General features: G+C 36.9%; 1 protein-coding gene across 2 annotated transcripts in view; it reads right to left on the bottom strand.

Annotated features, from left to right (window-relative positions):
* Positions 1-20,359, bottom strand: part of CDC123 (cell division cycle 123) — a 174,137-nt gene extending 153,778 nt beyond the window's left edge. The window contains exon 1 of one of the 2 annotated variants that reach the window (XM_001363530.4): positions 20,201-20,359. The gene's annotated coding sequence lies outside the window, so the exon portion shown is untranslated. Of the gene's footprint in view, positions 1-20,062; positions 20,174-20,200 lie in introns of those variants that run through there. The other variant, XM_056799447.1, reaches the window with a different exon arrangement.
* Between the last annotated feature and the right edge of the window lie 2,440 nt (positions 20,360-22,799).

Here is a 22,799-nt window from a genome sequence, read left to right as displayed (position 1 = left end):
TAAGTGTCTCAACCTTGAGTCTTCACACTAGGTTCAAGTCCTTTGTATTGGCTTAGAAGTGCATCAATCCTTCCTGGATTTGTTTCTTTGGCCCTGTGCAATGGCTCTTTTGTGTATCTTGTCCTGGAATCAGACAGAATCATTAAGCAAAGTCCCATAATTTTTTTTTAAATTTAGTGGCATATAAAAATTTTATAGTCCCAAGCTTTGGGGGCATGCATTGACATTATAGCAAATGTATTTTAAACTTATATTACTGCTAAATCAAAAAAATTAAAGAAAATCTTCATACTGGTTACATGTGCTTCAAATATAAAAAAGGAGAGAAAAAATTTAAAAACTGAAATAGTATATTGCACATGCAAGAAAAATATAATAATAAGAGTTTTAAAAATTCAAAAATGTAGCTTATAATCATTGACACACTGTGTCAGCTAAGAAAATATAGAATATAAGGCTTTCTCACCAAAAATGAGATCCATTTCCTCTTTATATCTGGCCATGATCCACTGTGAGTACAAGCAAATGAATTTTACAAGGTAACATTTTTTTTATAAAGGACAGTAGTACAAATATGTAGATATCAATATCCCCAAAATTCTCAATAGCCTAATTAATTACAATAGCAAACAAAAAACCACTATCATTTTTCACATAAGTTGCTGTATGGCATTTTTAAAAGCCTATGAACTGATGTATATTTGTCACAATTTTTACAAATGTAGCAAATCTTTCAACCTTGGTAAACATATTTAAACAAAGTAAAACTTATTTGGGTCTAGAACATCATCAAGAAACCTAGATATCATTACAAAAATTTGGCAGAGGAGTCTAGAAAAAAACCCAAACCTCTGTACTGTGTAAACCTCAAAATTTTGCAGACTTATGAATGTTAGGGGTTTCCCCCATTGGGGAATCTTCTACTTTAAAAAATTCCCTAGCAGATAGTGAGAATTCTACTTGAATGTGAGGGCTTCTTGCCTTGGGAATATCCCTACTCCACCCTACTTAGGACTGCTTTAGGACAGAGAGCTCCTTGAGAACAATGAAAGTGCTTTGATCCATGCTTATGGAAGGGACAGGAAGTTCTTTGAGTCATGACTGTTTTAGAATTGATACAATGGGATACTAAGTACCTATAAAGGTGGGGAAACTTGTAAACTACTTAAACCTAAAAGGGTGATAACTTATTCAGAAGTTTTTTTCTTAATGAAATTTGTCGACACAGCAGCATTTTTTCCTGACTTACTAAAGAGATTAAAACTACTCAGCTGTGAATTCAAAATGGGCGGACCTTTAGAAACATCTACAGTGATTGGTAGATGTAAGGATTTAGGGGAGGTGACATAGGAGATTTTGCCCTTAAAAATAAGAGCTCAGAGAAGAGCTGGATCTGATTCTGAGGGAGCTCATTTTGAGAAGACTCATTCGGAGAATCTCGATTTCTGATTCTCATTCTGGAGGATCTCATTCTGAGAGACTCATTTCCTTAAGGAGCTCCTCTGAGAGGCTATGTCCCTCTGGGGTATGAGCTCTGGAGGCTCTTGAGAGAGGCCCTTTGAAACAATCTCTGGCTGGAAGACTCTTTGAGGAAGGACGCTGGCCTGGTGTCACTAGTATCCTTGTTTAGTCAGACCTTATGGTGAGTGTTAAAAAACTGACTGATTTCTCTTTTAAGACTCAGGTCTAGGCCATATTGGCTTGAGGCCCTTCATACTTATTCTTTTCTTACTCTCTCTCTCTCTTTCTTTTATTACTCATTGTATTGTTAATTAAAATCTCTATAAAACCCAATTGACTTGGGTATTTGAATAATTGGGAATATTTCCCTGGTGACCACCTTATATTTTGATTTAAAACCAAGACACTGTAGTGAAACATATTTTCTGTGGTCACAATTTACTCACCCACTCTTATATCTACTACAATTTATATCTTCCACTATTTTAATCACTACAGTTTAAGACCTCAACCATTTTAAATCTCACAACTGTTTATGTTGGGTAAAGTGAGCTGAAGAGTTATAAATGAGCGATGCTCCTCTTTTGGGAGTGCTCCAGGGGTACTATATGCCCTGGGATTAACTTCCCAGCTCCTTGGGATGAGACTGTGATGTCCCATCTATTCACATTGTTATAAATGTGGGAGATGGGGATTATAATTGTATTTCACTTCAGCTACCAAAATGGACCTTACTTCCTGTTAGGGGCAAGAAAATGACCATAGATTGTTAAAAAAAAATTCTAAAAATCATGTCTAAAGACCCCTTAAAATCAATTTGAGATATTTAGCTAAATTAAATTTTCTAAAGGTTGTTATACAATTGTAGTAATGTTCTGATGAAGTCCATCCATTCTTTAGGTGACAATATACAAATTCAAAAATAGAAAAGGCTGTTTTTATATGGGCTTAATCAATAATATTTGTTCAGTATAGCTATAGGGTAAAAGCAACAGAATATAACAGTAGTTAAAAGTACATTAAAATGATTCAGTGTAACAGAATAGTATTAAACACATTAATATATGAACTTAAAACCAACAAAATTAAATCTTAAACAATCGGTAAAATGCAATAGGATGCAGAGATTTTTATAAAATATTGGAGTCTGAAATGCCTTAAAAACATAACTTCCAGTCTCTTTAAAGTTCCTTGTTTTTTTGGTTTTTTGTTTTTTTTTTTTATTATCCATTTAGATGCCTATTGTCATAAGGCAGAAAATTGGTAAGGGGTAAGCAATGGGAGTTAAATGACTTGCCCAGGGTTGCACAGCTGGGAAGTGTTTGAGGCCAAATTAGAACCCAGGACCTCCTGTCTCTAGTGCTGGCTCTCAATCCACTGAGCCACTGGGCTGTGTCCCCATAGTGAGGGTGGGTTTTTGGAATCTCAAATTGGGCCAAAGAATTGCAAGGAGTTGAAATTCTCTCCCGACTCTCTGAGAGAATTACAGGGAGTAAATTTAAAGATTCCTCAGTTAATTCCAATGATAAGGAACCATCTGGGGAGATAAATAATAGGACCAGTACACTCAAAAGATATCCTTTTAAAGCCATGCTTGTAAGTTCCTGTTTGGAAAAGTCTCTTCCTTCTCTTTGTTCTCCCCCTCTGTGATCCCCTGCCCCCAGTCCACCTGGAGGCTAGTTGTAGCCTAATGAAAGAACCCCCCCCCCCTTTTTACCAGCTGGTTTTTGATACTGAAGAAATTGGGTCTGCTACCAGCAGCCTGGGGCGATCTTTGATCTGGCTCTGTGACCACAGTTGCTAGGGCCAGGTCTGGAGCTGGGCAGGTCGTGACCGGGAGAACAATCTGGGTCTGCGTTGCAGGAGCTCAGAAGCAGGGCAGGTAGGCTTGAGCTGGTCAAGAGGCTTTTCTGAGAAGCCTTGGAGAAACATGGCTTAAAAAAATTTATCTAGGCTATCTTTAAAAAAAAATTTTTTTGAGAATTTCTCATCCAATCTAGTGGTTGCTAGACTATAAAAGTTAAATTTAGTCTCTACTGATAAAAGTATTATATTTTATGATGTTTATTGAAGATTATTAGAAATCAAGGATACACAATAATAAGCCATATGCTTAGGGCTGATTTAGCCCACTCACAAACTAATTACTACATGTTGCAAAGTTTCAAGTTGAGGAAGAGAGAGAGGCTGAAGTAGGCATTGCAGCCAGTTTAAATACAATTTGTGTTCTCGCCCAGGTGGGAACTCAGGTGAGATTATTGGGAATTCTGGGAAGTACCAAGGACTTCTGGGGATTGAAGTCTGGGGTTCAAATCTCCATTTTTACAGTATACAATGTTCTCCTGGTTCTGCTCCTTTCACTCTACATCACTTCCTGAAGGTTGTTCCACTTCCCATGGAATTCCTCCACTTTATTATTTCTTTGAGCACAATAGTATTCCAACACCAACATATATCACAATTTGTTCAGCCATTCCCCAATTGAAGGGCATCCCCTCATTTTCCAATTTTTTTTTGCCACCACAAAGAGCACAGCTATGAATATTCTTGTATATGTCTTTTTCCTTATTATCTCTTTGGGGTACAAACCCAGCAGTGCTATGGCTGGGTCAAAAGGCAGACAGTCTTTTAGTGCCCATTGGGCATAGTTCCCAAAATTGCCCTCCAGAATGGTTGGATCAATTCACAACTCCACCAGCACTGCATGAATATCCCGACTTTGTCACATCCCCTCCACCATTCATTACTTTCCATTGCTGTCATGTTAGCCAATCTGCTGGGTGTGAGATGATAACTCACGTTGCTTTGATTTCCATTTCTCTGATTATAAGAGATTTAGAACACTTTTTCCTGTGCTTATTAATAGTTATGATTTTTTGACTGAAAATTGCCTATTCATGTCCCTTGCCCATTTATCAATTGGAGAATGGATTGATTTTTTGTACAATTGATTTAGCTCTTTGTAAATTTGAGTAAGTAGACCTTTGTCAGAGGTTTTTGTTATGAAGAGTGTTTCCCAATTTGTTACTTCCCTTCTAATTTTGGTTACATTGGTTTTGTTTGTACAAAACCTTTTTAATTTGATGTAATCAAAATTATTTATTTTACATTTTGTGACTCTGTCTAAGTCTTGCTTGGTTTTAAAATCTTTCCCTTCCCAAAGGTTTGACATATATATTATTTTGTGTTCGCCTAATTTACTTATAGTTACCTTCTTTATGTTGTAACAGTTAAAATTATGGTTGAAACTTTAAAAAAATCTAAATTTAAATGGTCACCTAGGAAAATCCCAAATAATAAAATAGCCAAGTCAGCTGCCAAATTTTTATGGTGGTTTAATTACAACAGGAGGAAGAAAATATTAGAGGGATAGAGAGAGAGGGAGAGAAGTTAAAAGGGAGAGAAGGAAAGAGGGAGAGAAGTAAAGGACTTCAACTCAGAACCACTCTGGCTCAGGCTGAGCCAAGGCGGGTGTTAAGGCCTTGGAGAGCCAAGGCAGGGAAAGGGATCAGTCCTTATCACTCACGTGACTGAAGGAAAGCAGTCTGTGGGGCTCCTCCAATCTCAAGCTCCAGGCTCAAACTGAATTCTAGCCCTCCTCACAGGAAGTCCCTAGAACTCCAGAGGCTGTTCTCTACCGCACTTCCTGCATCTCACATGTGCCAATGGTGGCTCAAGCTTGACTTAGGACTGCCCAGAGGTCTGTCCTTTTTTTGCACATGTCTGTTGAAGGCCATTTTCTCAAATAATTAAATCTTGAGTTTGCTACAGCCCTTCCTAATCTTGTTACACTGAGTAGGGTGGAGAATGTGGGTTTCCAAGACCTGATTCTGTTATTCCAAGTACCTCTATTATTATTGATCAGGAAATAGCTAAATCAGATCTTCTAAAGCAGCTGTTCTCAACCTCTCAATTTGTAGCAATGAGAATACATAATACATATCAGGTATTTACATTCCAAATCATAAATGTAGCAAAATTACAGTTTTGAAGTAGCCACCAAAATAAATTTTTGTTTTGGGGTCACTGCAACATGAGGAACTGTAATGCAGGGTCATGGCATTAGAAAGGTTGAGAACCACTGTTCTAAAGAATGGTCTGATTAGGGTGGGAAGAGTTTTGAAAATCACAATGTTCAAGTCATTCACCCATTCTGAGTTTATCTTGGTGTAGGGCGTGAGGTGTTGATCCAAACCTAATCTCTCCCACACTGTCTTCCAATTTTCCCAGCAGTTATTATCAAATAGTGGATTTTTGTCCCAAAAGCTGGGGTCTTTGGGTTGGTCATAGACTGTCTTGCTGAGGTCATTTACCTAAAGTCTATTCCACTGATCATCCTTTCTGTCTCTTAGCCAGTACCAAATTGTTTTGATGACCACTGCTTTATACTATAGTTTGAGATCTGGGACTTCAAGGCCTCCTTCCTTTGCATTTTTTTTTCATGATTTCCCTGGATATCCTTGATCTTTTTTTCTTCCAAATGAACTTTGTTATGCTTTTTTCTAATTCAGTAAAAAAAAAATTTGGAAGTTCAATGGGTATGGCACTAAATAGATAAATAAGTTTGGGTAGGATGGCCATTTTTATTATGTTAGCCTCATGTTAGCCTGTCCTACCCATGAGCAGTTAATGTTTTCCCAATTGTTTAAATCTAGTTTTCATTGTGTGGAGAGTGCTTTGTAATTTTGTTCATATAGTTCCTGTGTTTGTCTCAGCAGTATTTTATATTGTCTAGGGTGATTTTAAATTGAATTTCTCTTTCTAATTCTTGCTGCTGTGATGTGTTGGAGATATATAGAAATGCTGATGACTTGTGTGGGTTTATTTTGTATCCTGAAACTTTGCTAAAGTTATTGATTATTTCCACTAGCTTTTTGGTTGATCCTCTAAGATTCATTAAGTAGAACATCATATCATCCTCAAAGAGTGATAGCTTGGTCTCCTCATTGCCAATTTTAATACCTTCAATTAATTTTTCTTCTCTAATTGCTACTGCTAGTGTTTCTAGTACAATGTTAAATAATAGCAATGATAATGGGCATCCTTCTTTGACTCCTGATCTTATTGGGAATATATCTAGTTTATCCCCATTGCAGATGATGTTGGATGATGGTTTTGGATAAATACTGTTTTTTATTTTTAGGAAAGACCTTTCTATTCCTGTACTTTGTAGTTTTTTCAATAGGAATGAGTGTTTTATTTTGTCAAAGGTTTTATCTGCATCTATGGAGATAATCATGTTATTTTTGTTGGTTTGCTTGTTGATATGGTCAATTATGTGAATGGTTTTCCTAATATTGAACCATCCTTGCATTCCTGGTATAAATCCCATCTGACCATAGTGAATAACCCTCATGATGAGTTCTGCAGTCTTTTTGCTAGTATTCTATTTAAGATTATTCCATCTATGTTCATTAAGGAGATTGGTCTATAGTTTTCCTTATTTGTTTTTGACCTGCCTGGCTTTGGAATCCCTATCATATTTGTGTCATAAAAGGAATTTGGTAGAACTCCCTCTTTACTTATTATGTCAAATAGTTTGTATAATATTGGGATTGGTGTTCTTGGAATATTTGATAAAATTCACTTTTGAATCCATCAGGCCCTGGGGATTTTTTCTTAGGCAGTTCTTGGATGGCTTATTCAAATTCTTTTTCTGATATGGGATTATTTAAGAATTCTATTTCTTCTTCAGTTAACCTAGGCAATTTATATTTTTGTAAATATTCATCCATATCATCTAGATTGGCATGTTTATTATCACATAATTGGGCAAAATAGTTTTTAATGATTGCCTTAATTTCATCTTCATTGGAGGTGATGTCTCCCTTTTCATCTATGATATTGTTAATTTGGTTTTCTTCTTTCCTTTTTTTTAATTAGATTGACCAGTACTTTGTCTATTTTGTTTGTTTTTTCAAAATACCAGCTCGTAGTCTTATTTATTATTTCAATAGTTCTTTCACTTTCAATTTTATTAATTTCTCCCTTAATTTTTAGGATCTCTAATTTAGTTTTCTACTGGAGATTTTTAATTTGTTTTCTTTCAAGTTTTTTGATTTGCATGTCCAAATAATTGAACTCTGCCCTCCCTAATTTGTTAATATATGCACTCAGGGATATAAATTTTACTCTCAGTTCTGCTTTGCCTGCATCCCATAGATTTTGAAAGGATGTCTCATTACTGTCATTTTCTTCAATGAAATGATTAATTGTTTCTATGATTTGTTCTCCAACTAACTGATTTTCAAAAATCATATTATTTAATTTCCAATTAATTTTTGATTTGCCTCTCCATGTACCCTTACTGAACATTATTTTTATTGCATTATGATCTGAAAAGGTTGCATTTATTATTTCTGCTTTTCTGCATGTGTTTGCCATGTTTTTATGACCTAGTACATGGTCAATCTTTGTGAATGTACCATGTGAAGCTGGAAAGAAGGTGTGTTCCTTTTTGTCTTTATTTTTGTTCATATATCCATTAACTCTAATTTTTCTAAGATTTCATTCACATCTCTTACCTCTTTCTTATTGATTTTTTAATTTCATTTATCTAAATTTGATAGTGGTAGGTTCAGGGCTCCCACTAGTATAGTTTTACTATCTATTTCCTCCTTCAATTCCACTAGTTTCTCCTTTAGAAATATGGATGCTATACCATTTTGTGCATACATGTTGATTACTGATATTTCCTCATTGTCTATACTCCCTTTTATAAGAATGTATTTACCTTCCCTATCCCTTTTAATCAGATCTATTTTTACTTTGGCTTTGTCAGATATCATGATTGCAACTCCTGGCTTCTTTCTATCAATTGAGGCCCAATAGTTTTTGCTGCAATTCTAATCTTGTGAGTAGCTACCCACCTCATCTGTTTTTCTTGAAGACAACATATGGTAGGATTTTAGATTCTAATCCACTCTCCTATTTGTTTTAGTTTTATATTCATTCACATTCAAAGTTATGATTGTTAATTGTGTATTCCCCAGCATTTTGATATCCTCTCCTAGTTCTGTCCTTTCTTCTTTTGCTATATCCATTTAAACCAGTGGTTTGCTTTTAATCAGTCCCCCTAATCCCTTCCCTTAACAAGCTTCCCTTTCTTCCCCCTCCCTTTTTGTTCCCTTCTTATTTTTTTAGGGTCTGTTAAGTTCCCTCCCCCTTTTTTCTCTCCCTTTTTGTACTCCCTGCCCCCCTTAGTTTTCCCTTCTTACCTTCCCTGTAGGATAAGATAAAATTCAATACCCCAATGGATCTAGATATTCTTTCCTTTCAGAATTGATTTCACTGAGAGTAAGGTTTAAATATTACCTATCAGCATTCTCTTCCTCTCCTTCTTATAAGATTATACTTCCCCTTTCCTTCCCATGTGGATCTTTCTGTGGTAAAGATCATCCTATTTGTTTATTTCTTCAAGTAGCTCTTAGTGCTATTTTTGATTCCCCCCTCCCTTTTACTTTTTTTTTTGCATATCATCTTATAGCACTTATTACCCCAATATTTTCCTGTGAATGATTCCTCTAATTACTATAATAGTGAACATAATTTTTGAGTTTCAAATAACATTTTCCCCATATGCTAATATAAATAATTTGATCTTATTTTGAAACCCTTAAAGAAGAAAGTTTGAATAAAAAAACATTTTCCCCTTTTCCCTTTCTTATTTAACTTTTCATGTTTCATTTGGTCTTAGTGTTTGGATATCAAACTTTCCACTTAGTTCTGGTCTTTTCTTTATAAATACTTGGAAATCTTCTATTTTGTTGGATGCCCATACTCACCCCTGGAAGTATATTGTAAGTTTTGATGTATTGGTAATCCCTGGTCGAAGACCCAATTCTCTTGCCTTTCTGAATATCATGTTCCAAGCCTTGTGGCCCTTTAGTGTGGAAGCTGCCAGGTCTTGTGTGATCCTGATTGGTGCTCCTTAGAATCTGAATTGTCTCATTTTGGCTTCTTGTAGAATTTTCTCCTTAGCTTGAAAGCTCTTGAATTTGGCAATTACATTCCTGGGAGTTATCTTTTGAGGATTTAGTGTAGAGGATATTCTATGAACTCTTTCATGTTGTCTATTTTCCCCCCTTATTCAAGAACATCAGGGAAGTTTTCTTGGATGATTTCTTGTAGTATGTCAATATTTCGGTTTATTTCTGGCTTTTCAGGTAGACCAATGATTCTCAAATTGTCTCTCTGTGATCTGTTTTCCTGATCTGTCATCTTTTAAAATGGATATTTTGAACCCCAGACTTCAATCCCCAGAAGTCCTGGGTATTTCCCAGAATTCGCTATAATCTCACCTGAGTCCCCAGGTTGGTGAGATCACAATTTGTGTTTAACTGGCAGTAACACCTACCACGCCCTCTTCCCTTCAATTGCAATGATGTAGCAAGTAAGCTAAGCACCAGGATTTTGAATGGGCTAATCAGCTATGGGCACATCATTTTTATTTTGTATCCTTGATTTCTAAGAATCCTTAATAAACCTCATAAAATATAATATTTTTATTATTAGAGAAATAATTTAATTTTTGTAGTTAATGGCAACCACAAGATTGGAGAGAACTTCTCAAAAAAATTTTAAGATAGCCTAGATAATTTTTTTTAAGCCACTTTTCTCCTGCCAAGGCTCTCTTGATTCAGCTCGCTCATGCTGCCTGCTCCCACCTTCCTGCTATCCACCCTTGCCTCCAGCCATCCACTCGACCTGCTTGACCCAGATCTCTCTCCTACCCCTGTTCCAACCCTTGCCTCGGCCCTGGCCCCAACTTATCTCCAGCCTCTGAGCCAGATCGCCCCAGGCCAGCCCCAGGACTCAGGCTGCTGGTAGCTGCCCCTGTGTCTTCAGAATCACAAACCAACTCGTAAAGAATGGGATGTTCTTTCCTTAGTCAACAATTAGCCTCCACATGGCAGGGGACCACGGTGAGGGGGGTAAGGAGGAAAAGAATGAAGAGACTTTTCCAAACAGGAAGTTGATTACTAATATGGCGTATTCTATGAGAGAGCAGTGCATTGCGTATTTCAAAGGATATTTTTTGAGTGCACTGATCCTTTTGCTTATTTTACCTGAGATTCAGGGGATAAATTCATCTCCCTGCAACTCTTTGCCATTTGAGCCTGCCCAATTTGAGATTCCTAAAACCCATGTTCTCCACTATGGTGAATTCCACAGTACTGACAAAAGGAATCTCAAAGGATAAAAAAAATGAACTTTAAAGAGACTGGAGGTTATATTTTTAAGGCTTTTCAGACTCCAATGTTTTATAAACATCTCTGTATTTTATTTCATTTTGCTGATTGTTTTGTTTAAGATTTAATTTTGTTAGTTTTAAGTTCATATATTAATGTATTCAATACCATTCTGTTACACTGAATCATTTTAATGTACTGGGTTTTGACTACTGTTATATTCTGTTGCTTTTCCCCTAAAACTATCCTGAACAAATATTATTGATTAAGCCCATATTTTTAAAAAACAGCCTTTTTTCTATTTTGACTTTGTAAATTGTCACATAAAGGATGGATAGACTTCATCAAAACTGGTTACAATTGTATAACAACCTTTGGAAAATTTAATGAGCTAAATATCTGAAATTGATTTTAAGGGGTCTTTAGACATGATTTTTAGATTTTTATTCAACAACTCTGATCATTTTACCTGCTTCTAACAGGAGTTAAGGTCCATTTTGGTAGGTGAAGTGAAACACAATTATAATCCCCACCTCCCACATTTATAAAAATGTGAATGAATGGGACATCCCAGTCTCATACCAAAGAAGCTAGGAAGTAAATCCCAGGGCATGGTACCCCTGGATGGCTCCCCAAAAGGGAGTATCTCTCATTTATAACTCATTTATAACTCACTTCCACCAAAACAATCTAGATTTCTTGATGATGTTCTAGACCCAAATAAATTTTACTTTGTTTAAAATTATATTTGCCAAGGTTGAAATATTTCTACACCTGAAAAACTTGTGACAAGTATCCATTTTCTTTAAATGTCATACAACAGATTCATGTAAAATATGATAGTGGGTTTCTTTGCTATTGTAATTAAATGGGATATTATAACTGTGGATTTTGGTACTTTTTGAATTTGCATTACATGTTGTACTACTATTCTTTATAAAACTGTTACTTTGTGAAAATCATTTGCCTTGTACTCACAGTGGATCATGGCCAGGTATGAAGAAGAAATGGATCTCATTTTTGGTGAGAAACCTTGTATTCTATATTTCCTTAGCTGATACAGTGTTTCAATGATTATAAGCTGTATTTTTTGTTTTTGAAGCTCTTTTATTACATTTTTCTTGCATGTGCAATATACTATTTCAGTTTTTTCTCTCCTTTTTATATTTGAAGCACACATGACACAAGTATTAAGATTTTCTTTAATTTTTTTATTTTGCAGTAATATAAGTTTCAAATATATTTGCTATAATGTTAATGCATGCCCCCAAATCTTGAGCGTATAAAAAATGATGCCATTAATTGTTTAAAAAAATTTATGGGACTTTGCTTAATGATTCTGTCTGATTTCAGGGCAAGAGAATACAAAAACAGCCATTGCACAGTGACAAAGAAGCACAAAACTAAACTGCATAGTGCCAATCAAGCACAAGGTCAAAGAGACCAATCAATCCCAAAGGGGTTGATGAAAATTTTGAGCCATGACAAGAGGACTTGAAAATGTTTGAGGTTTGAGGTTGCGGCTATTTAACATGTGATAAAGGCAGGTCTTCCTTGTTCCACATTCTACCAAGTATCTCAAATTTGGCTCCTACCTGGCTCCTATAATCTAATCCCTTTTCTGTCTTTCATATTGTAGCAACTTTCTGTTGCTACTTTCTGGCTACTGATTGGGTAAATGCTTATATCATTTAAATTGGGCCCTGATTCAAGGACCTGTTATAGATTTATTTTTCTTATAATTAGAGTTTTTACACATAAGACTTTGATAGTCTATATTTTGCCTATAAATTATCTTTTTTTATTTGGATTTTTTAATGTTTTTGATTTCTCTTGCCAACTGATTCATATACCTCATAACTCAGTCATGCATCCCTAAATGATCCCTATGGTTTTCAATCATCCTCTTAAGGGGGGAATGTATAAATTATTATTTTAAGTTGCAAAGTCAAAATTCCTTTTGAGAGTAAATTTAGGATAAGAAACATACTACCTCTGTGAATCCAGAAAGTGAACTGTTTGGAGAAGACACCATGAAGATGCCTCCACAGACAATATGCTGCACCAGAAGATCCAGAGTGAACTTTGGGATGTGGTGATTTGAACTGTGTGGGGTTTGAATGCATTTGTTTTGTATGTATACTTTTATGCCAAAGGGGACTGCCCTCTAACTGGCTTTTTGTCAATGCGCCTAGCAATCATTGGTTTTGTTCTCTTTTCCTCTTATCCTCAAATTATTGTAATTTCATAGTTGGTATGTTTACAAAACCCATCAGAGAGACCAGTCTTCCTTGGGCCTCAGGGGGTAAATTTAAAAATGGAGATTTTGTACCCCAGACTTCAATCCCCAGAAGTCCTTGGTATTTCCCAGAATTCCCTATAATCTCACCTGAGTCCTCAGGTTGGTGAGATCACAATTTGTATTTAACTGGCAGTAATGCCTACCATGCCCTCTTCCCTTCCTTTGCAAGATGTAGAAAGTATAGTGGTAAGCTAAATTCAGGGATTTTGAATGGGCTAATCAGCCATGGGCACATGGGTTTTTCTTTTGTATCCTTGATTTCTAATAATCCTTAATAAACCTTAAAAAATATAATATTATTATTAGTAGAAATATAATTTAATTTTTACACATATTCTCAGTGAGATATTTTGTTTTCTTCTATTTTGTCAGTCTTTTGACTTTGCTTTATTAATTTCTTGCTGTTTTGCAAGATCATTGTCTCCCAATTGCCTACTTCTGGATTTTAAAGACTGGTTTTCCTTTTCAGTTTGGTTTATCCTGCTTTTTGTGGCTTCCAGCTATTTATCCAATTGGGAATTCTTGTCTTTTAAACTGTTATTTTTTTCTTTGAACTATTTCCCACTTTTCTTGCCAGAAGGCTTACATCTTTTTTGTAACAGTCCACCCAGGTGTATGTGCAAGGCAGATGATTAATCTGTAAGGATCGTGTTGGAAAGACACATGCTCAGTCCTGTGCATGGCAAGAAAGGCACTGACCTTTGATCCCAGCATTCTTAAGATTGTGGCGCGAATACAGGTTTCTTTGTGCTCACCTGGCTGAGGAAATCCATGCCTCTGCCTTGTTGTAATTTTACACCTGAACCAATGGCAATTCACTGTGTCTTCATTAATATGTATTACGTACCTTTACATCACAATGTCAATAAATATGAGCAGCTCATAGAGAAACGCCCTTTTTATCTCTTTCACCTGTCCCTCTCCTACCTGGAACTTGGCCTCTGGCAAAGAACAGCTTTTCTCATGGAACTTCCTCACTCTCTGTAAAAGACCTTTCCTTCTTAATCTCCTAACCTCAAGGCTGCATGATCCGTGCTTAGAGTTCCAGCTCTAAGTGATCAGAGGTTACTCTCTCAACTGCTCTCTATTCTCATTCTGATTCCCATGTTGTTGATTTAAGGCTATCTAACAGCCTTGTGTCCTTGCAAAGTTAAACAGCTGGGGCTCACTGTGTAGCTCGCTCATTGTTAAAATCGCGTTGGTGTCTGGCTCTATTCTTATCTATTCCCTTGGCTCCAGCTCTTCCCTCAAGGGCTAATCAACTATCTTTCCTTTCATATAAGGGCTGCTGGACAGCACCTTATATTTTTGATAAGCTTCAATTTAAATTCTTCAAGAGGTTGTGGACAATTTCCATTTTGGGGAGAAGGTTTTGGTGCATTTATTTGAATTTCCTCCTCTATTTCCTCTGTAGCCTGGGTTTTCCCTCCGTAAAAATTTTCCAGGGTCAATCCCTTCTTTTGTTTTTCTGGGAGGGAGGTTGTTGTTCCTGGGCTCAATTTGCCATCACTGTGGAGGTTTTTCCTTCCCTTTTTAGTCAGAAATCTGAGTGAGATGGGAAGGCTCTCTGTGTATGGAGTTAAGGAGCAAGGATTTTGCCTGAGGCAAGCTCTCAAATCTCCACAGCTTCTGCTGTTTGCTGCCCTTCTCTGTGCTATCTTCCTGAGAGCACACACAGTCTGTGCTCTTCAGCCTGCTGGGTTTTCAGGTCTAGCTGCTCTCAGGGGTGGGTCTTTGGTGCTTTTAGTCAGCTGCCAAGGACCTAGAAGTGCCCCTTACTCACTCTAGAGGTGTCCCTCACTCACTCACTGATTATGGCATGCACTGGCTCTGACTCTGTGGTGGGGTGGGGGAGTGTAGATCAGCTTGAGTTTTTGTGGGAGCTTTTTCACCTCCTTATAGTTTGGAAATGCCCAAATCCCACATACCTTCAATGCTGCGCCCTACTGTAGAGTCCCTTTGTTCTTATGAATATTTTGGGGGGGTGTCTTTTGAGGTAGTCTATAATGGTGGGTGCTGAAGAGAGGACGAGTCTTGCAGCTAGACTGCCACCATGTTTACCCGGAAGTCCCTCTGGTATAGTTTTTAAAATATAAGTCAATGAGGGCTTATGAACTGTGGTTTTAGGTAGATGTTGACCCAAAGTCTGCTTTGAACTTGGGGTAGCTTTCAGTGGACCCAAGACCAAATGAAGCCTGGGTTACAATATGAGATACAAAAAGAAAATGTCTTTCAGTTGTCATCATGTCCCTCAGTCAATACAAATCACTCTACTAATTTCACTTAACAAAACTGAGAGGCTCTGGTGCCATTTATCTGACTTCCTGCCAGCATTAAATACAAAGCCATGACACCATAAGAATAGTGTCAGTGATGCCCAAAGACATAATAAACTGAGGCTACTAGTAAAATTAAGAACAACCAAATATTTTGGAGAAAAAAGTTTTGCTATATTGGAGAAAAGAGAAAAATGAAAGAAAGTTTGTTATTTCTTGGAGTGGATACAAGGGTTTGTTGGAACCACTGATTCTTAAATCTTCTGACATTTGCCATTTGGAAATCAAATAAATACTACAAATCAGGGCTTTGATTTATTGGTTTGTTGATATATAGATTTAAAAAAGTGGATGAGAAAATAATTCATAGTAAACTTAACATTCTGTCTTTTTTTTTTTAAGACCAAGTTGTTAAATATTTGCTAGTACACCTCTGGGTGGATGGGATAACAATAAGGGACAACAGAGAACAGGGAGTGCTTCTGTTTTATGGACTGGAAAGGACAGAACAAATAGGGAATTCATTCCTCAAATGATTAAGAAGATAGAGTGCCTCACTGCTCTGGAGATCAAGTCACTAGATCCAAAGTACTGAAAGAAATGGTAAGTGTAATTTCAATTATTTTTTTAATAATTGCAGAGAATGGGGGGGGGGGGGGAGAAGAGAATGAAAGCTGAAAATGATGGCCAAATGAGCTTACTTTGACTTCTCAAAAAATTTCAGGACATGTTATTAAAGGGATGGTTAATGAACATTTAGCAAAGGAAGCCAGAAGAAATAGATAGCAAGAAAGAGTAATGAAAAGTAAAAAAACAAACAAAAAAAACCTTCTTTTGTTGATAGGATTACTAAATAGGTAGGTTGGGAATGCCATAGATTCTAACCAGTTTATCTAGATTTTTACAAAGCATTTGATCAATGAATTACTCAACCTCACCCTACTTAAAAAACTAAGTGGAAAGATGCCAAACCATTTAATCTCCTAGGCCTTAGAGTAAGTTCAGAAAAGACCTCCAAACTATATTTACATTACTTCAGAACCATGTTTGGTTAGACTGTAAAAACTTGACCATATTCCACATATCATTTACAAATTATCAAACTAGTTAGAATTTTATACATTTGAAAGGTTGAAGCAAGTGTGTCATTGCAGCATACTCATGAGAAGCAAAGGTAGGAGAAGCATCATAGGCTCTACAGTTACCTTGAGAAAGTAACCTGAGGTAAGGTAAGTCCCAAGAAAAAGTCAACTCTTTCTCTAACATCCCCTCTCAATTCTTGTCTATTAATGGATATCATTTTATAACCTGTTTCTAGTAAACTCAATTTTACCTCAACTGCAAGGAAGCCAAGGGTTAGCTAAAGATAATAAGTGTAAAGTTATAAAATTCAGTCTTTGTTAAAACATAAGAAATTTTTCTTACTGGGGGCTTGGAGCGATTGTGACTGAATTTATAACTTTTTGTCTAAAATGAACTCCCTAAAACTGAAGGGAAAAGAATCACATATATCTTTGGTACCAAGATAATTCTTGTGACAAGGCTTTATATGGCTCTCTTACCATCCTCATGAGAAAGAGGGAAAGATCGGGACTAAAAGATTGGTGAAATCGATTGAATAGCCAGACCCAAGAATATTCCCTAATGGTTTAATGTCACCTTAGAAAGTCTCCTGTGTTGTGCCTAAGGCATTTTAGTTTGACCCTGTTATTTAACCTTGAAGTGACGAATTGGATAAAGGCATAGATGGAATACTGATCAAATTCACAAAGAGCCAAAACTGGGAAGGAGAGCTAACACTGAATGATAGGATTCAAAAACAAAAAAAGCAAAAAAACCCCAAAAAACCAAAAACCCTTTAGGAACTGCAAGGATGATCTAGATCTATTAGGGTAAAATGTAAAGGGGATAACTAGGTAACTCAATGGATTGAGAGCCAGGCCTATTGATAAGAGGTTCTGGATTCGAGTGTGGCCTCAGATACTTTCTAGCTATGCAGGTCCCTTCATGACTATAAAATGAGCAGGAGAAGGAAATGGAAAACCACGCCAGTCTTTGCCAAGAAAACTGCAAATAGTATCACAGAGCATCAGCCAAGACTGAAAAACAATGATTCAACCCTTCTTTGAATAGGTTGGAGGTGCCATGGAATGCACGTCAGACTTGTTGGTATGGTACTGATCTCACAGCTGGGAGGAATAAATGAGATTTTATATACACACATATGTACATGCACATGTACATACATACATATATCTCATGGGACAGACTATATAGATACCTCTAAATATACATGCTATATATGTGTACATATATGTATACATACATTCCATATACACATGGATATGGAGGTGCTATGGTAGGTTTGAGGAGGGAAGAAATTTTTAGATTAAAATTGATTCCTGTGTCAGTTCATTTTACCAAACTGTTTCCCCCCCTTTCTTTTGTTCATGCTTGGTTAGGGGCACTGGCTAGTGTAATGCAGGGAGATAGATTTGGAAATGAAAGTGGCATAAGTTTCAAAGATTACCTGTTTAAAATAAAGTAAATCATGGATTACCAAGGTCTGCTGGTAGAGGTTGTTTTGGAAAATAAGCCTAAAGGACACATAATTTTGAATAACATGTTTGTAGTCATTTGTCCCCACTGCAAAAATTCCCAACTGTGGCTCCACTTTGCCAGTTATATTATAAAAGTGAGTGTGATATAATCTGTCTTTTCTATAAAAAGTATTTCTTTAAATCTTTTTAGCCTGCACCCCAATATTTTCAAAAACCCAATAGTATTAGTATAGCTATATAGCATATATATAATATATGGCATACAGTATATAGAAAATAATATTTCTTCTTAGACCTTTTAGAACAAGACTACCCCCCAAAAGAGAGAGAGAGAGAGAGAGAGAAAGAAAGAAAGAAAGAAAGAAAGAAAGAAAGAAAGAAAGAAGAAAGAAAGAAAGAAAGAAAGAAAGAAAGCAAGAAAGAAAGAAAGAAAGAAAGGAAAGAAAGAAAGAAAGAAAGACCGAGAGAAAGAAGAGAGAGAAAGAAAGAGAGAAGAAAAGAGAGAAGAAGAGAGAAAGAAAGAGAGAAAGAAAGAAGAAGAAAGAAAGAAAGAAAGAAAGAGAGAAAGAAAGAAAGAAAGAAAGAAAAGAAAGAAAGAAAGAAAGAAAGAAAGAAAGAAAGAAAGAAAGAAGAAAGAAAGAAAGAAAGAAGAGAAGAAAGAAAGAAAGAAAGACAGAAAGAAAGAAAGAAAGAAAAGAAAGAAAGAAAGAAAGAAGAAAAGAAAGAAAGAAAGAAAGAAAGAAAAGGAAGAAAGAAAGAAAGAAAGGAAGGAAGGAAGAAGGAAGGAAGGAAGGAAGGATGAAGGAAGGAAGGAAGGAAGGAAGAAGGAAGGAAGGAAGGAAGGAAGGAAGGAAGGAAGGAAGGAAGGAAGGAAGGAAGGAAGGAAGGAACCTCTTTTGGCCTGTCCACTTTAAATTTCAAAGACCTTGAATAGTTTTCTGGAGACAAGAAGACTCCATCAGATGAAAATTCACAACTCAGTAACTCCTTTATCTTGAAGGTGTCACAATGTCCAAGAAAGTTCATGTTCCCTTTGAATATGTGTACCTTGTTACATCTTTGAATTTTCTCACTGTTCTTCAAACCCTAAGAGGGGGAAAGGTTTCTGTGATTGGGGATTCTATAAATTGTTTCTCTGAATTCAATGCTTCACCATTCCCTAAGTATCCAAAGCTAGGAGTGTCCTCTTTTGCAAAAGAATAAACTGCTAACTTATACTTTGGCTTCTCAACTCCAACTTTGTGAATTTATTATAATGGTGAGGTCCACTGTTTGGGACCCCATCCCACACAAAAGGGAAACAAACATTCAAGTATGGCCTCTGAGGTCTTTCCAGCTCAGAGATTTTTGTGGCTCTGTGATTCCTGAAGAATCCAAGGGGGAGGGGGCAGCTGGGCGACTCAGTGGATTGAGAACCAGGCCTAGAGAGGGGAAGTCCTGGGTTCAAATATGGCCTCAGACAATTCCTGGCTGTGTGACCCTGGGCAAATCACTTAACACCGATTGCCTAGCCTTGACCAGTCTTCTGCCTTGGAGCCAATAATCAGTACTGATTCCAAGACAGAAGGTGAGGGTTTAAAAAAAATTTTTTTTAAAGGAAAAAAAAAATCCAAGGGGGAAAGAAGTGGTTAGATCAGCAAATCAAGGAAGGAACGCAGAGAGGTGAGAGACAGCCTAATAGTTCTTCCTTCACCTAAATCATGTCTCTTTCTCTTCTATATCTCAACTCCTTACAGAGGCTAGAAGAACCTCTGAACCTCTGAACCTCTGTAAGGACCTCTGAACCTCACTTCAGAGACAAAGTTCTCATGCTCTAAGTAACTCTCTAAGACAAATTACTAACCTGCATTAGTAGAAGGAACTTTCTTACCTGGGAGTTCCCAGGATCAATCATGGCTCTAACTCCTATTCTCAATTCAAATTTCTATTGTAATTAAAGGACCCCAAATATTCTGGAAGCCAGTAGGGCAGGGCAATAACCATTTACTAAATGCTCACTCTGTGCTAAGTATGGCATAAGAGATGTTTAAATGATCAAGGATAATCTTCCAAATGGATAATCAAGATTGAGGACGACATTTAGGAAGGGCTTAGTTTTTATAAATATAAAATTAAATTATAAATATAGAATTTATATAATTAAATATATAAATATGAAATGAAATAGAAAACATTTAATAAATTATAGAACAATACAGAATATAAAATATTTAATAAAAATTAAATTAAAAAATAAATATATAAAATATAAATATAAAAACTTAGTCCTACCTAAACGTCATCCTCAATGCCAGCAAAATATTAACCCTCATTTAGTTCATCTATATCTGTATGAATTTAATGGCTTAGATCCCGAGTGCAAGGCGAACATGATTCTAGACTCCAACAGTTGCCCACTCCACTGCATACCTCCATAGCTTTGGCCTCCGGGAGCTGATAGGCAGTCACCACAATCATCCATAGTTAACTCTAGCTTGCAGTCCCTATTCCCAAGATCAGAGCTTTCTGAAGCCCATGTGGCCACCACTCCTACGCCATCTCTAAAAGATACAGAAACACCAATTGAGCCCTCATCCCCGCCACTATGAACTCTGTAGGCAGTTCCAATCCAGAATGCCTTTGTGACCCAATAATAACATTTTAAAATATAAAAGATACTAGGCTAGAGAGCGTCTTCATGAATTCCGTGTCTCACAATGCTTGGGGAAAGTTTTCTAGACTAAATTTCACCAAAGCCTGGGCTAGAGCACGTAGAACGGTGATGATATACCCTGTGTGGACTCTAACTAGGAAGACTGAACTATGGAAGATAAGTCTGGTTGTGTGGTAGAGATGGATATAGGAGTAGAACGAGCGGCAGAGTAGAGGAAAAGGACATGGATGGAACCCAGCCACAGCATCCTTATCTTGTCTGGCTCTTCATGATGGCAACGAGGACTGTGACAAGAGGTTTCGCTCAGTGCTCTCTAGCTAGCTGTGCTGAGACGGAAGAAGCACTGACTAGAACAGGAGCCTTGTGCTCCAAGCTTCAGCACTGCCCGAGTGAGTTTAACCTAGCTGGGTTCCTTTCGCTATCTTGGCTTTTGTAAAGCGCCTACTATGCGTCAGTGTGCCAAGCACGTTACAGATATGACCTGCTTGAGATGAAGCAAGGTATTGATTGGGACAACCCTGAAGGCTCAGGAGAGCAAAGCCATTTATGTATGGGGACAGGGAACCTTTACCATCCGGTTTAATTATCCTAATGTTTTGTTTTGATTAAACAATTTTTGCTTTTGGAACCATGTGTTATTTGGCATGGAGATATATATTAGCAGGTCTCAGCCTCTGATTTTGAATCCATGAAAACCCAAAGAATATTCTAAATAAGAGTAGAGTTCAGGGGTTCTACACAAGGGATTAAATTCCTTTAGAATGCTTATAATGTAAGAAGTGGCAGAGGATAAAATAAATTGGATAATAAATATGTTGAGAAATTAAATTTAAAAAAATTTTAATGGAGAGGTAAAAATGTTGTAGTACATAGAGGGTCATACTTGGAATTAAAAGGACGCAGGTTCAAGTTCTGCCTCAGATATATATTTCTTGTATAATCTTGGGCAAGTCAATCTCTCAGTGCCCAAGGTAATTTTTTTGTCTATTCCTTTTTTTTTTTCAGTTACAGTAGAAACAATTTTCAAGTTATTTCCTGACATTTTGCTTTCTAGATTCTCTTCCTCCTTCCTTAGATGGTAAATAGTCTGATATAGGTTATACCAATGCAGTCATACAGTACAAATTTCCAGATTCCCCATGACCTGAAAGAAGACATATTGAAAAAAAGGGGGGAGGGGGCAGCTGGGTAGTTCAGTGGATTGAGAGCCAGGCCTAGAGATGGGAAGTCCTAGGTTCAAATCTGACCTCAGACACTTCCCAGCTGTGTAACCCTGGGTAAGTCACTTGACCCCCATTGCCTACTGTAAATCTTGAAATTTCTCAGACTTGTGAATGTTAAAAATTTCCACATTGAGGAATCCTCCATTGGAACAAATTCCCTACTGGGAAACATTCCCCATTTTAATGTGAGAACTCGCCAGGATCAGAAATGGGAGGACCTCTACTCCACCCGTACTTAAGACTGCTTTAGGGGAGAAAACTCCTTGCTAAACAATGAAAGTACTTGGACCTATGCTTATAATAAGGCAAGGAGTTCTTTGAGCCATGCCTGTTTTTAGAATTGATACAATGGGATGCTAGGTACCTAAAAGGGTAGGGCAAGTTTTCTCTTAATGAGACTAGTCGACTCAGCTATGTTTTCTCTGGTTCAGATTTACTAAGGGGATTAGTCGAAACAGCAGCATTTTCTCTGGTTCAGACTTACTGAGGAGATTAGTCGACTTAGCAGGAATTCAGATGGGCTGTCCTTTAGGAAACATCTATGGTGATTGATAGATGGAAGAACTTAGGGGAGGTGACATAGTAAAAAAAAACTCTATATAAGAAAAGGAATCTCAGGAGCAAGGGAGGTTTTGAGATAGGATCCTTGGAGGCTTGGAGATCCTTGGAGATAGATCCTTGGAGATAGATCCCTTTGGAGGAGGCCCTTTGAAGATCTCTTGAGAAGAAGTCCCTTGGGAGACTGACTCTGGCTGGAACTCCCTCTGGGGAGACTCTGTTCCCCAGACATCCTTGCTTTAGACAGACCTTGTGGTGAGTGATAAAAGACTGACTGACTGATCTCTCTCTCTTAAGACTCAGGTCTAGGCCATGTTGGCTTAAGGCCCTTCATACTTATTTTCCTTTTTCTCTCTTTCCTTTAATTACTCATTGTATTATTAATTAAAATCTCTATAAAACCCAGTTGACTTGGGTATTTGAATAATTGGGAATATTTCCCTGGTGACCACCTTATATTTTGATTTAAAACCAAGACACTGTAGTGAAACATATTTTCTGTGGTCAAATTTACTCACCCTCTCTTATATCTATCACAATTTATATCTTCCACTATTTTAATCACTACAGTTTA

Source organism: Monodelphis domestica, chromosome 5 (genome assembly GCF_027887165.1).
Source record: "Monodelphis domestica isolate mMonDom1 chromosome 5, mMonDom1.pri, whole genome shotgun sequence".
NCBI classification, from domain to species: Eukaryota; Metazoa; Chordata; class Mammalia; order Didelphimorphia; family Didelphidae; genus Monodelphis; species Monodelphis domestica.
Note: the sequence above shows the minus strand (reverse complement) of the source record. Positions and strands in the feature narration are given on the sequence as shown.